Genomic DNA, 16,386 nt, shown 5'->3' on the forward strand with positions numbered 1-16,386 from the left:
TAAAAGATGTTCTTGAAATTTAATTAATCCATTCTTTATCAGATAAGGAAACTGAGGGATATTAAGTGAATGCTTGTAAAAAGAAGAGTCAAACTAGAATTTTACGTGTTAAAGATATTGAACATGAAATATTCTTTCTGATGTGCATCTTAAAATGAAATTTTAGGCTGAGCACATTTTTTATTTGAACTTATTTTATGAAAGAGTAACATAAATTCCATTAATTAATTAATTATAATTTAATGTCATGTCAATTTATATCATTGAAATGTTCGTATTTTTTTAAAAATGAAGAATTGAGTAATTGAACTTATTTTAATCTGATTAACTTAATACAGTTCTAATTTTCTCAAAGTTTCCCTCTAGGTGACAACTTCCCAGGAAAAGCATTGCTTTGTCCAGCAAATTAATCTGGAGGAACATTAGATCCTTCCTTCCTTTCTTTCTTTCCTTCCTTCTTTCCTTCCATCTTTCCTTCCTTTTTTCCTCCTTTCGTCCTTCCTTCCTCTCTCTCTTTCTTCCTCTCTCCCTTTCTTTCTTTCCTTTCTTTCTCTTTCTTTCCTTCCTTTCTCTTTCTTTCTCTTTCTTTCTTTCTTTCTTTCTTTCTTTCTTTCTTTCTTTCTTCTTTTTCTTTCTCTTTCAAATCCTTTCTTTGAAATAAAAAGAAAAAAAATCAGGAGACATTAGCAGGCCCAAACTGTCCTTATTTATTTGAAAGTTTTTCAGAGTTTCAGATTACTTGTTCTTTAAAGATAATGAGCCATTTAATATAAACTTAAATATCTTTCAACTATTTGAAATCACCTTTTAAAAATGCAAACTCAAGAAACTAAAGGAAAAGTTGACAGTTATAAAACATGCTTAGGATATGAAATGGTGTTTTCATAAAGTAAAAAAGATGAGAATCACAATGACAATGTTTCCAAGTTGATGAACCATGAGTAATTTGAGAGAAGAACAAAATTTAAGGATCAGTTTCATTTGATCAATACAACTAATTTCAGCAGGACTCACCTATTTGAGAACACCAATCAGCTCAATATATACAAACAACAGAAAGCAAAAACTTTTGCTAAGAACTCAAAAGAAATTCACAAATCCATCTAGATATAAAATCCTTTTTATAGATGCAAGAACATCCTATGTTTCCCTTCAGAGTTCATCAATTCACGCTTTATGTTCAATCCTAATAAGCTTGCTGGTGTCGGTTGCAAGAAATAAAAAGGAAAAAGAAGTTGCTGTATATTACTACCTACACTAAATGTCAACTAATAACTCAATACCGGAAGACAAAAAAAATAAAGTAATAGAGTAATTAATGAATTAATCAAAGTCAGTATACAAATCGATTAAACCAGATTGGTAACTGTAGAGATAGTGAAGAGTAGTTAGATTCTGGGTATTTAGAAGGTTGAGCCCTTGGGATTTCTTGACAAACTGGACCTCTGGTATGAGGGGAAAACAGAATCAAGAATGACTACCCCAATTCTTTTGTCCTGACCCTGGAAGGAGAGAGTTAGGGTCAACATCAGTAAGGAAAAATTGTGTAAGGTTACCAAGGAGAGATTTGATAGAAGAGATAGAGAGGGTCAAATTACAGAATATTCATTTGTTCCTTTAACCATGACTTTGTCTGAATCATCAAGAAAGTATGAAATAGTATTTTCTTATATATGGTTTTTCATTACATATCTACTTACATGAGTTTAAGTAGTTTTGGGAGAAAGAAAAAGATACATAGAAAAAGGTTAACTTTGGGGGCTCCTGGGTGGCTCAGTTGTTAAGCATCTGCCTTCGGCTCAGGGCGTGATCCCAGCGTTCTGGGATCGAGCCCCACATCGGGCTCCTCTGCTGGGAGTCTGCTTCCTCCTCTCCCACTCCCCCTGCTTATGTTCCCTCTCTCGCTGGCTGTCTCTCTGTCAAATAAATAAATAAAATCTTAAAAAAAAAAAGGTAAACTTTAATAATGTAAGCTATACTGTCTGACATTGTGCTAAATGTGCCTATATCCAAGAATAAAGATTGGGCAAAACAGGTTCATTTGCTATTCCCTCAGTTTTATCTTCCCTGCATCTCATGGAGTATGAGTTTGTTACCATATGCTTTTGAGGTTTTGCTTTGTTTTGTTTTTGTTTTTGTTGTTTTCTTTATAACATGAACCTTAAATATAAGCCAAGTATCTAAAAGGCACTTCAAATTGACTGACATTATGAAGAGATAATAAATTACTCTCCAATAGGAATATATATTTGGCCATGTATACTTTAATTTAATGGGCTTTCAAAAATAATCTTGGTCATATTAATTGGTCATATTTGGTCATATTAATTTTTGCCTTATAAAAACTTAACTTAAAAACAGGTCCAATATAAAATAAGACTACGTGGTACACTGTATAAGAGCAAGGTTACAGTTTTCAACATTTTGATGCTACAATAAGAAAAGCCTCAGCTATTCTGAATTAATTAGTCAATTCCTGAATTTCAAATTACCGAGTTTTACCTATATGTTTATCATGTAGGTAAAAATGTAGGTAGAATTTCAAATTACCGAGTTTTACCTACATGCAGGTAAAAATCTATTAGTTTTGTAACCTTTAGAATATGTGTCATAAGCAGGTAGAATGAAGCTATCAGAATTCCATTTTTCTTTATTCAATATTTATTCAATATTGTGGTTTCTTTTTCCTAAAGTTTTACTTTCTAATTTTTCTGGAGGCTGCAAATTTGCAAAAGTGTTTTCTGCCATTTCTCTTTCTTTCTTAATCTACTGACATTTTTTTAAAAATTTAATTCCAGTGTAATTAACATACAGTATTTATTCATTTCAGGTGTACGTTATACTGATTCAACAATTCTATACATTACTGTGTGCTCATGTAGATAAGTGTGCTCCTTAATACCTATCACCTTTCTTACTCATCCCCCACCTACCTCCCCTCTGGTAACCATCAGTTTGTTCTCTGTAATTAAGAGTCTGTTTTTTGGTTTCTCTCTCTCTCTCTTTTTTCCCTTTGTTCATTTGTTTTGTTTCTTAAATTCCGCATATGAGTGAAATCATATGGTACTTATCTGACTAGCCTATTTTGCTTAGCATTATATTCTTTAGACCCATTCATATTGTTGCAAATGGCAAGATTTCATTCTTTTTTATGGCTGAAAAATATTCCATATATATAATATCATGTACATACAAATATATACATATATATATGTCACATCTTCTTTATCCATTCATCTATCAATGGACACTTGGGTTGCTACCATAAGTTGGCTATTGTAAATAATACTACAATAAACACAGAGGTGCACATATCTTTTTGAATTAGTGTTTTTATTTTCTTTTAATAAGTACCCAGTAGTGCAATTACTGGATCATAGGGTAGTTCTATTTTTAACTTTTTGAGGAACCTCCACACTGTTTTCCAGAGTGGCTGCACCACTTCGCATTTCCACCAACAGCGCATGAGGGTTTCTATTTCTCCATATCCTCATCAATACTATTATTTCTTCTGTTGTTTTTTTAAATTTATTTTAGTCATTCGGACAAGCATGAGGTAATATCTCATTTTAGTTTTGATTTGCTTTTCCATGATGATGAGTGATGTTGAGCATCCTTTCACGTTTCTATTGGCTATCTGAATGTCTTCTTTGGAGAAATGTCTGTTCACGTTTTCTGACCATTTTTTAAATTTGATTACTTATTTTTTGGTGTTGACTTGCATAAGTTCTTTATGTTTACTAGCCCCTTACCGGATATGTCATTTGTAAATATCTCTCCTAGTCCATAGGTCGTCTTATAGTTTTGTTGGTTGTCTCCGTTGCTGTGCAGGAGCTTTTTATTTTGATATAATCCCAGTAGTTTACTTTTGCCTTCTTTTCCCTTGCCTCAAGAGACATATCTAGAAAGACTTTGCTATGGCTGATGTCAGAGAAATTACTACCTGTGCTCCCTTCTAGGATTTTGATGTTGTCAGGTCTCACATTTAGGTTCTTAATCCATTTTGAGTTTATTTTTGTGTACAGTGTAAGAAAGTGTTTCAGTTTGCGAACACCATTGGTTAAAGAGACTGTCTTTTCCCCATTGCTTATTTTTGCCTCCTTTACCAAAGATTAATTGACCACATGACCATGGGTTTATTTCTGGACTTTCTATTATGTTCCGTTGATGTATGTATCTGTATTTGTGCAAGTTTATTGTACTGTTTTGATTACTACAGCTTTGTAATATAACCTGAAATCTGGAATTGTGATGTCTCCAGTTTTGTTTTTCTTTTTCAAGATAACGTTGGCTATCCAGGGTCTTTTGTGATTCCATACAAATTTTAGGATAGTTTGTTTTAATTCTGTGAAAAATGCTGTTGGTATTTTGATCGAGATTGCTTCGAGTAGTATGGACATTTTAACAATATTTGTTCTTCTAATACATGAGCATGGAGTGTCTTTCCATTTCTTTGCATCATCCAATCTATTGTCATTTCTGTCAGTGATGGTTCTTTTCAGTCCAATATTGTGTGATCTCAAGCTTTCTTGCAGTATTTTAAAAATAAGTAGACAATTATATACAGATAAAGAGAAGACAAAGATGCAATCATTACTATAATGTGGTAGTTTGAATAATGTTACATGATAATGATGATTTACTTCATAAAATTTTTGAAAGATATAATTCCATTTAAACCAACCCAAACAAAATTTATTGAGAACAGATTATGGCCAAGGAAATTACTAGTTTCTGCAAAAGACACACAAAAACATTTTGAAAAAGTCATTTATCTTGTCCTCTTAAAGTTCACTATCCAAGACAAATGTACAGACATGAGTGAATTACAAGGCAAACAAAAACCAAACCAGAAAAATACTAAGGAAGGAACTGAAGATAATGAAGGCATTAGTCTGTAAATAGGTATGTGGTATACTATGTTTACAAATAACAGATGCAGGCAGTAACATATCATGTTTTTCTAAAAGCCAAACAGAGAAGAAAAAAATGTGCAGATAATTTTTATATAACTAAAATACTTTTATTTATGACTTTTACTACATTGAAATCCATAGTGGGGAAGGTAACTCTACTCTCACAATTTACAGTACAAATGAGAAAAAGTAGTGCCCATCTGGACATTTCTGAAGAGTAGCAAAATTAAAGCAGCTTTTAAATTGCTTCCTTGAGCTAGAAATTAGGTTGCATACAGTGTTATAACGGTAGGGAGTTCTCAATCAGTACTCCAGTCTAGGTACTGAGAAAGGAGAAAATGTTCACAATTAGCAAATTTTTCAGTTGCTTCTACCAAACAGTCCTCCTAACCTCTGCCACTAACTCATAATCTTTGCTGCAAACATTTTTGACAAGTATTGTTCCCCCCAAACTATGCAAGTTCAATGCATTTCCATGATTTTCATAAGCTGATTTCTTTGTCTAGAATGTTCTTCCTATCTTCCTTCACAGTAATCTGTCTTATTTATGTTTTCCTGCCCAGCATCCCTTCCTCTCTAAAAACAAACTTTAATTTTCTTTGGGAAATAATGCCTTCTCTTTTCATCCATGTGGCTCAGATGTGGCTAATCTAGGCCTCCACATACATCCCACTCAAATGCTAAATGACAGCATGTGCTCCAAGCTTTATATTCCTTCCCTCTGATGAATGGATGAGAAATGGGTATTCATTGAATTCATACCAACAAGCATCAAACCGAGGGACTTTGCTCTATGGATTGGAAGAAAACAGTTTTGCCTCTGAGGTTGGTAATCAGCTAGAATGGAAGGCTGGGCTGCTGGCGTTCATCTTGTTCCACAGGAGAAAACTTGCCTGAAAATTAAGCCAATGAGAAAGGAAGAAAGGAAAGAAAGAAGGAAGGAAGGAAGGGAGGGAGGGAGGGAGGGAGGGAGGAAGGAAGGAAGGAAGGAAGGAAGGAAGGAAGGAAGGAAGGAAGGAAGGAAGGAAGGAAGGGAGGGGCTCGGGAGGGAGGTGAGGAAGTGAAGGAGGAGTAAACTAAGGGGAAAAAGACAAATGTATGGGAAAGGACAGATTCTTGATATATTATCTAGTTGATAGTGAGTTTTACCCTTGGATTTGTCATTCACACAAGCCAACATGGTCCATTTCTTACTTAATCAGAGAAACCTTGTTTTCCAGCAGTATCTTACCTATTTTGCCACTTGTAACCAATTCATTGGTCTGTTCAAACTTTAAATCTCATCGAGCACAGGCTCTACAAGCTCAGTTTTTCTTAACTCCTCAGTTCAGTTTAGGAGGCTGTACCCATAGAGAAACCTCAAGTAGCTTTATCCTTTCGCCCATCACAAGACTCCACCATCATCATTGGTGTAATTCTTTGTCTTCCCAGCTATGGTATAAGCTCCATGAGGATGGGGGAAGTAGTCTTATTTGACCATGTTTCCTTTATCCTAGAATACATATTAGGGTATCAATAAACATTGGTTGAGTAAGAGACTAAAACAGGTCAGCTAAAAGAAGATCAAGATTTAGGAGAATACACAGAGTGTAATTTTTAAAAGACTGCAAGTATTAATAAGAAAACCATAGATATAATAATTTTATAACTCCCCATGTTACAAAGTTCAGCTTTTATTTGTAATCAATCTGTAACTGGTACTCAGATGGGGGGGTCTGGTGGCCATATAAATACTTGTTTCCCCTTTTTGCTATTTCAATTACTCAGGGTTGCTTTCCTTCATTCTTCCTGAATTTTTCATTTCTCCTGAAAGACTCAAGGACCTTCAGTCTCAAGTTCATACCTGCCTGGGTTGATTTCTTCTGAGGCAGAATTTGTGATAAACAAAGAAACAAAAGATCAACCCCCAGGCAACTCCTTTCTCCTCTTCATCCTCACAGTGTCCTAACACCAAATGAAGTTGAGCATGTGCTCAACTGTTCATGAGCTGCTCATATTTTCTTTCCTGTAAAACTCTCAATCATTTATTTTGCCTCTTTTTCTAATTGTTTATGTTTGCTCTTCTAACTGATCTACACCATTCTTTAAGTTCCCAAGATACTAAACCTTATTGGATTTGAGTTTTGCAAATATATTCTCTCAATTTGTGATTTGTAGGTTAGCCCCCTCCTCTGACCACTACCACCTCTCCCATGTATCTTTTACTGAAGAGAAGTTCCTAAATTTCATAAAGTTGAATTTGTCAATTTTTATGGTTTATTACTTTTTTCTGTCTTGTTTAAAAAGTCCTTCTCTATTCTCAATATCACAGAAATATTTTCCTATGTTGTTTTGTAAGTTTTATGGCTTAGTCCTTCATCTGTCATTGATCTATGTGTGAATAGAGTCCTTTTTTTTTTTCATAAAAATAAAGGCTAAATATGGCTAATCAATTGTTCCAGCACCATTTACTGAAATGTCTTCCTTTCTCTAATATTCTACTTAGCCAATCCTAATATTTATCATGTCATAAGTTTTCATATGGTAGGTTTTCTATTTAGTTCTTTTCATATATTTGTCTTTCCAGGAACCATATTTCTTAGTTACTGGAGATTTATAATAATTTTTGATATTTGGTAAGGCAGTCCCCATCCCACCCAACCTTGTTTTCTAGCAGTATCTTACCATTTTTGTTCCTTTATTTTTCCATGTAAATGAAGGACTCAGCTTGCCAGATTCTATAAATATACATACAAATGACTAAACAACCTTTCTGAGGTGGTTATGCTTATTGAATTGATGCTGTAATTTTGGAAAGATGTCATAACTGCAATATTGAGACTTATAGTTTAAGAACATGGAATCTCTTCTCATTTAGATATCATAACTTTCTTTTTTTGAAAAATTTTATTTATATATGTGAGAGAGAAAGAGTGAGTGAACGAGAGAGAGAGCGCAAACAGGGGTAGGGGAAGAGGGAGAAACAGGACCGCCCAGCAACATGGGGCTCCATCCCAGGACCATGAGATCACGACCTGAGCTGAAGGCAGGCGCTTAACTGACTGAACCACCCAGGTGCCCCTAAATATCATAACTTTCAATAAGCTTTATGACTCTCTCCAAAAGGCTTCCATATTTTTTAAAAGATTTTATTTATTTATTTATTTGATAGAGAGAAAGCGAGAGAGCACAAGCAGGGGGAGTGACAGAGGGAGAGGGAGAAGCAGAATCCCTTCTGAGCAAGGAGCCGGATGTGGGGCTCAATCCCAGGACCCCGGGATCATGACCTGAGCCAAAGTCAGACACTTAACTGAGCCACCCAGATGCACCGGCTTCCATATTTTTACTAGTTTTTTTCTTAAGTTTTCTATTCTTTTTGGTGCTATTTTCAACAGTATTTTAATATTTTATAACCCTTGTTGGTTTATGCATTAAAATAACTTTCTATGTATTGTTTTGTATATAGTTTTTTAATTGATATTCTTTGATTTTTTTAATATAGATAGTTTTGTTTTTACCTATACAATTTTTAAACCTTTAATTTTTTCATGCTTTCCTAAACTTAGACTTTTATTAAAATGCTGAATCAAAGGGCCAATAGCTGTCATTCTTGTCTCATTGCCCTTCCAATTCATCTTTCTGCTTGTTACAGATTTGCTTTTGCAGGTCCTATCTATGAGGATAAGGACATTTCCTTGTGTTGTTTGCTAAGTTTCTGTTTTTAATCATAGATGTTCAATTTTGTCCAACAACTGATCTTCATTGAGAAAATGAGATTTTTCCCATTTTAAACTGTTGTTATGGAACATTATGTTAGGAAATTTTTCTATTGTTAAACCATACTTGTATACCTGGAGTAATTCCACCTTGGTCATAAAATATGATTCTTACATAATGCTTGACTCTGAATTTTTATTTAGGTAATTTTCTTTATTTGTGCTACGTATATCAGTTTGCAGTATCAAGGTTAGACTAAATTCATTAAAAGATTAAGGGGTTTTTCCATGATTTCTGTAATCTGGTATATTTTGTGTGAGAACAGGTTAATTTGATTACTGATTATCAGTAGATTTTATTGGTGAAATCATCTGAACTTGTGTGTTCTTTATGGGAAGTTTTTACTATTGATTTTCTTTAATGGTTGTTGCATTATGCAGGTTTTCTATTTCTTCTTAAGTGAGTTTTGATAAAATGTATTTTTTCTAGGAGTTTAATGATTTTGTTTCACATTTTATCTGCACAATGCAATTCCAATCATCATCATCATCTCAGATTATATATAATAAAATCATACAATATTTATGCATCATTTACTCTATGTTGTGTTATTCTGCTTACCATATATTTCGTATTTAATCCAGGTGCCACTCATTGAGATAGATTCTATTATTTTGCCCTTTTTTACTGATGGTGAAATTGAAGCAAAAACAATTAATTAACTTGACTGTGATCATACACAAATAAGTTGTGGAGCTTGGATATAAACATACCCAATCCAGGGGCACCTGCGTGGCTCAGTTGGTTAAACATCTGCCTTCAGCTCAGGTCCTGATCTCAGGGTCCTGGGATTTATAGCTGTGTCAGGATCCCTGCTCAGGAGAGAGTCTGCTTCTCCCTCTCCCTCTGCCTACCCCCCCGCCACTTGTGCTCCTTCTCTCTCTCTCTCTCTGGAATAAATAAATAAAATCTTTTTTAAAAATTAGGGGCGCCTGGGTGGCACAGCGGTTAAGCGTCTGCCTTTGGCTCAGGGCGTGATCCTGGCGTTATGGGATCGAGCCCCACATCAGGCTCCTCCGCTATGAGCCTGCTTCTTCCTCTCCCACTCCCCCTGCTTGTGTTCCCTCTCTCGCTGGCTGTCTCCATCTCTGTCAAATAAATAAATAAAATCTTAAAAAAAATAAAAATAAAAATAAATAAACATACCCAATCTGGCTATGAAATTTGGATTTGTAAGTGTATAAACTACATTGGCTTTTACACTCTGCATCCACAGCTGTGGTCATGTCCTCTTTTCCTTCCCTAGAATCATTTATTTATACATTCGTCATTTATGTCTTGATCACTCTTACCAGAGGTTTGTCAATATTATATTTTTTTAGCATCTACATTTGCTTTTTTGCATCCTTTTCATTGTACATTAGCTTTAATTAATTTGTTTTACTTACTTGTTTTATCTTTATAATTTCTTTCCTCCTCTCCTAGTTGATACAGATTTTATATTCCTGATCAGGAGTTCAACAGTGGAGGGGGACCAAGGGTCTTTCCATCTCATTTCAGAAATAAAAGCTCACTATAGGTATGGATACTCCGGTTATTTCAGCTCTACTCCAAGCTTTCTCGATCCTGGCACTATTGACATTCTGCACCAGATAACTGTTGAAGAATTTTCAGGGATTGAGTATGTTTAGCAGTATCCCTAGTCTCTGCTCACTAGCTGCCACTCCCCAACCTGTGACAAACAATGTCTCCAAACATTGCCACATGTGACGGTGGAGGGGGGCAGCAAAATTTCCCCTAGTTGAGAACTGCTGCACAGAAAAAATACAAAAATTCACAATTTTGTAAATTAGAGTGGAAATTCAACTTAATGTGAACATGTGGAATCATCCCGAAATACAAAGTCTTTTGGATTAGAGCAGTAATTCTTAATTGGGTAATTTAGAAAAAAAATAAAGAATGGTTGTATCAAATGAATAGTGAGTGCCCATGTTAAATAAAAAATATCAAAAATATTTTTAAAGCTTTTTAAATTAAGAAAGTTAATGATGTTGTCATTGAATTTCATATCTGCCAATGGAAATGTTTTAAGGCTGACCTAGACAACAGAAAATAAGAATAGCAAGGTAGATTTATATCCTATATTTTTTCCTTGTATACGTCAGTCACTGTAAAAACCATAGTAGTTCACAGGCTTTTTGCACATAAGTAGCTAAATATCCTTCTTTCCACTTTACAGTACTCTAATATTGGCACAAAAAGGTATTTTTAAGAATGTGCATCATGTATTCATCAACCAAGTAGAAATTATCAAGTGGAAAAGATATTCGGCAACCCGGTTCTGAAAGGCATTTCATTAATTTTACAAGTTGGGCAGGAAGGAACCTAGTGCACTCCGGCAAAGGGAGTCTCTAAAGAAAATATAGCTTTTACCAGATAGTATTCTCCCCTCTGAATCACAGTTGAACAAATGAGTTCCCGTGGAGAATGCTAGGACATGTGTCGTGGTGTTTCATGACCCATTCCTTTTCCTAATAAAAATACAACTAAAGTCCTGCCTCCCTAAAAAGCACTGGGTGATTTTATGACATTTCCTTAACTCTCTGGGTATTTTAGACATTAGTAAAATTTACCTTCACTTGACGGGAAACCCACGAAATGGCACTAAGATGGACTAGTGAGGAGCGTTTCAGTATGAATAACGGCAGTTGTGCGTTGCAGTCAATTTCTCAGGCAAACGCAGTGATTTACTCCGAAGAACTGTTAACTGGATGAGAACTAATAAAATACTATCTAGCTGATGCCCATAGGCTTTGATAGATGAAGGGATAAAAATGGTTTCTAAATGACAGGATTCTGAATATATGAATAATTGGTGTTTCTAAAATCCTTAAAACGCTTACAGATAATATCTTTCTTACAAAGCATTTCTCTAAAATCTTAGATGCAAACAAATTTGGAAGGATTTATGTGCCCAAACACATATGCAAGACATCGTCTTACAAACAAAGGAACTGTAGTTCCTTATTGAGCGTAGAAATTCTGTTAGAACACATGTTCTTATTTCCTCATGAGGTGTATGACTCACCAGGTCTTCCTTTGTAGTATTCACTTCCTTAGCAAAAGTTTTGTATAAATACAGGAAAAGTATAAATTTCATTATCATTTCTCTCCATGTTATCTTAAATTCCTTTTTAGTAGTGACTGAAACTAAAATACAGTTTTATTATATCATATGCCCAGATTTGTAAAGGCAAACAAAAAATATATTCCGTATAAGCAGTATGTTTACTAAGATTAATCAGCAATTAATTAATAGTCCACAGTTTTCTAAAAGATTGAGCTACCTACATCTGTTTAAACTTTTTTCACAACTTCTCACACATATGTTGTTTTTGTTTTTGTTTTCAACTAGCTTTTAAGGCCCACTAATACATATCTGCAATCTACCTTTTCAATCTTATCTCTCAATGAGATTCTAGTAAATCTTTAGAGATTCTAGCAAAAGCAAAGAGCTATGTACTTCTGGTATAGTCCCCTTGCCTTTGCTCAGCCATTTCCCCTAGTTGAGATGTCTCTTCCCTGTGTCTGAGTTTCTAACTTCTACCCATCATTCAAGGCTAAACTCAGATACTATCTGTATTAAAGCTTTTCCCAATCCTTCTAGTAGAAAAAAATCCCCTTGCTCATCTCAGCTTCCATAATGCTTTATATGCCATCTCATTTTGCATAGTTATTTACAGATGTGTTTCCTCACTTGCAAGAGTATGAAGTGTTGAAGGGTAGGGGCTGTGTTTAATTAAATTTTCTATCATCTGAAGGGCAAATAGTAAGTCTATAACAAATACCCATTATTGATGGAAGAAGAACAGAGAGGTAGATACCTAAACAGTTTACCTTAATGATAACATGACACAAAACAAAAATCCAGGAGAGATGCTGAGGAGCTGCTAATATCATAGTTTACAGCAACGGGAATCTTTTAGATCCTTAGGAGCAATAATTACAAATTCAGTAATTTGCAAGACATATGACTTTGAAATCAGAGCTGTTGACTGAGGGCTCACAAACACAATTATGAGTTTTGCAGTTAGGAGATACTCTTTGTTTTTTCTCCCACAGTAAGTGCACTCTTACCAGCTGTTATGCCTGATCCTGCCACCATTTCTGCCAAAAACAACATCTTCCATCAGTCCCCTGCTTCTCAGCTGTGCCACTCCAAAACAATGTTTGCTCCTCATTAAAAATCTGCAGAACCAACTGAGAGTCAACCCACCACACAGGCAGCCCAAACCAAACTGGGGAGGAGAGACACGAAATCTGATCTTGGTTACTCACGCCACTGAGAGGGTTGCTACTGCATTCCACACAAGCTGCAAGCAATGGAGAGGCCCCGCTGGGTGTCCTGTTGGGAGGCCGTGATGGCAATCAGACCATGTGGTCATGAGGGCACGTGCTGCTGTTACAAGGTCGCTGCAAAGCAAATAAACCACAAAATTAATCAGTTGCAGCTTGTGGAGACCATGCTACTGAAGAGGCACTTGTGCCACCTCACCCATATAAATTGGACCCATGGTTCTGGTCTATCTCCAAAGAATAAGAAAGGTTTTATAACCAGATGGGACTCTAAACAAAGCAATTGGCCATGGATGCTGGGTTGCTGGCATTCATGGTGGTCTGCGGTGACATGGAAAGACCCAGGACATGAAGTTAAAGCACTCCAGATTGTTTGAGAAGTGAAGATGTTTCGGTATTATGAGAGATCCCAGAAAACTGACCGGATTTTATGATTCTGTATCTCTTCTACCCATACCCTAGAGATCTGGTTATCACTGAGGTCCTTTCATGCTCCGAGCTAGCTGCTATTCAAAAAGAGAAGCATCAGCAATTTCAAAGTGCATTGTGATTCTAAAACATCTCTGCCTAAATGATACATTCCCGTAACAATATATATTTCTTTAACCATATATATCACCCTATGATTTGGGGCCCAGAAATTACCAGTCCCTTCAAGTTTCAAACACTACAGGTGTTTAAAACTACTTACTATAATTACTTCTTTGGTTAAACATGACAGATCTGACTTTCTTCATTAAAAATACAAGAGAGCAAATCAGAGATTTTCTTCTCTACAAAATACTTTGTGGGAAATTTGCACACATTGGCAAAAACCTTCCATGTAGTTAAATGACAAAGACAAGAAATTCAATTGCAGACATTTATTTTATGAGATTAGGGGTTACACTGAAGGAAAAAAAAAACTGAATAAGGCCAAGAAAATAATGAAACCTTTGTTATAACAGCCATCTAAACATGTGTATTATATGTTAGATTGGAAATGTATCTTGGGATCATACACCTGGGTCTGGTTCACGCACAATGTTGTTAGAGACGATTCAGAGCCATCCAAAGGACGCTCAGACTGTTAAGTGTCAAGATCATTTTTTCTGGCTGATCAACAGGCTCTAGGTGTGTACGATTAACCAACAGTGTAAGAATACAAATGGGAAATAAGGAGACACTCCACCTGTCATATAAAATACATATGAACAGAATTACTTAAATTACTTACATAATATGAATTGCCATATTAGAGAAAATAACCTTAATTTGAATAACTTATACTTGTATGAATTTTGTATACAGCATACATTAAAATTTTTAAGTAAAATATTAATGTCACATATAAGTTATGCAATAACTTATATAACCAATCATAACCATCAATCTACTTATGCTATCTTAACAAAACAGAACAATGTAACTATTTCTTAGTAATCATGCTAACTTGATTATAAACAACCTCTACCAAATGTTTTTAGAGAAATAATAAGGTTTTTCTACAAATGACCAAATGTTTTCTACAAATGACCCAAAAGAACCCCTTGTGTTTTCTTTCACAAAGAGATTCTTTACTCCAGAAGATAAACCAAATAATAACATATTTATTAATATAAAGAATTAACATTCTGGTTCATTATTTTGTAATAAAGCAAAATGATACATTATTTTGTAATGAAGGGAAAATAAAAATGTTATAACTACAATCTATATTTAAAGCAATATTACAGTCATCTCACTGTTAAACATAATAACACAATTTTTTAAATTCAATTGAGCTAATTTTCCTGTTAATTAAGAAGACCTTAAGAATTTTTTAAACCAATGAGAAAAAAAGGGAGTCACTGCCTCTCTCAAATGAAAATGAATTATGTAAACATAGATTACATAGTGTGGGGGAAATATAGGAAGGCTATCTCTGCCTTGTCTCAGCTTGCCAGGTCTGCATCTTCTCTATCATCAGCTATACACACAAAGCACCTTACAAATCATAATAAGATAACAGACAAAATGTCATTTATGATTCATAATTATGTGTTTTACTTTTTGTCTGATATCATCCTTTCTCAGTCATATATGTATATATATACGCATATATACAGGCATATACACTGCAAATGTATATTACGTGTATATTAACTATGTGACAGAAAGCTAGTTGTATCGGTCACCAAGCTTATATTAACGTACATTGCCAAAAGTATTGGGAATATGCACATGTGTGTGTGTGTGCGTGTGCGCGTGTGCACGGGCACATGCAAGTGCATGTGTGCATGCCCTTTGGGGAAGTAGTTAGAAAGAGCATAGCTTTTGATTTGATCTGCACGGTGAAAGGCTTTTATAGGAAAATTTTTGCATATAAAATCACATCTAGCATCTTAGTCCAATGCTAGGTATCATAAAAAACAAAAATAAGAGTTTTGGCTATCTATTTAAATCCTATATTCATATACACATACATACATACATACATACATACATACATACACATGTTTGCCAATTTAAGGAAGAAAGAAGTAAAATGAGTCTGAACTAGTTTCACCATCTGCAAGTCACTAGTGAGGAACAGAATGTTTTCATCAGTCATTATGGGTCAGATCTCAATGATTAAAAACCCCAGAGCTTCTCAAGGGTATAATTTCCTGGTTCTCCACCTGCACACTTCCCAGTAGACCTCATCACCCTTGACTCTAACCAAATTCTGGAAAAGCAAGTTAATTCTAATTGAGAAGTAGAGTTAAGCAATACATGCAAAAGGAAATCAGTTATGTTGATAACCAGATAAAATTAGCACAAGATTTTGACAAAAATATCAGCAGGGAATTTTTTTTGACTTTGTCTTATATCATCATTGCAACTGATTGCAAAATTATAAACTGATTGCAAAAAAATGTTATAGTAAAAAAATAGCAATATTTTCTTGAGATTTTACATCAAATATCATCAATAGACCAATAGCCACATTCCAGTGGCCTGACAAGCTCAATTTGACTTTTGAATACTTTGGAATCAATAAACCCCCAAATGATTTGGACCAATCACAAACCTCTAGTTATTTAAACCCTTGAGCATTTCAAAGGAAATTTAATCTATATGATCTGATTAATTTACACTTTACTTATCAAAATGGTATTTGCAGGAGTTATCTGATGTTACAAAAGACTGCTTTATAAAAATACTTGAATCTGTTCTTTTCAGAAAGAATGCCATTTTAAGATTAAGCTACTCCCCTACACCTCTAAATGGTTACAATTAGTTCAAAACTCAGAATATTTCTAGTTTCTAAGGGTACTGAATTTTCATCAAAGCATTCTATCTTTCTCAATCACGGCCAGATCACAGAGCATTCTTTCTTGGTGCTTGTAATTCCAAGATGCCTCCATAATTACAAACAGTGCACTGTAGTTGTTCTGAGACAAAACAGCCCTCTCTG

The 16,386-nt window shown here is 34.8% G+C and overlaps 1 long non-coding RNA gene across 1 annotated transcript in view; it reads right to left on the reverse strand.

Annotated features, from left to right (window-relative positions):
• Nucleotides 1-10,019: 10,019 nt before the first annotated feature.
• The window catches only part of LOC130543329 (uncharacterized), a 576,439-nt gene continuing 570,072 nt past the window's right edge, over nt 10,020-16,386 (reverse strand). The window contains exon 4 of the long non-coding RNA XR_008958599.1: nt 10,020-13,085. This is a non-coding gene — a long non-coding RNA (uncharacterized LOC130543329). The remainder of the gene's footprint in view (nt 13,086-16,386) is intronic.

The sequence above is a fragment of the Ursus arctos genome, unplaced genomic scaffold, assembly GCF_023065955.2.
Source record: "Ursus arctos isolate Adak ecotype North America unplaced genomic scaffold, UrsArc2.0 scaffold_11, whole genome shotgun sequence".
NCBI classification, from domain to species: Eukaryota; Metazoa; Chordata; class Mammalia; order Carnivora; family Ursidae; genus Ursus; species Ursus arctos.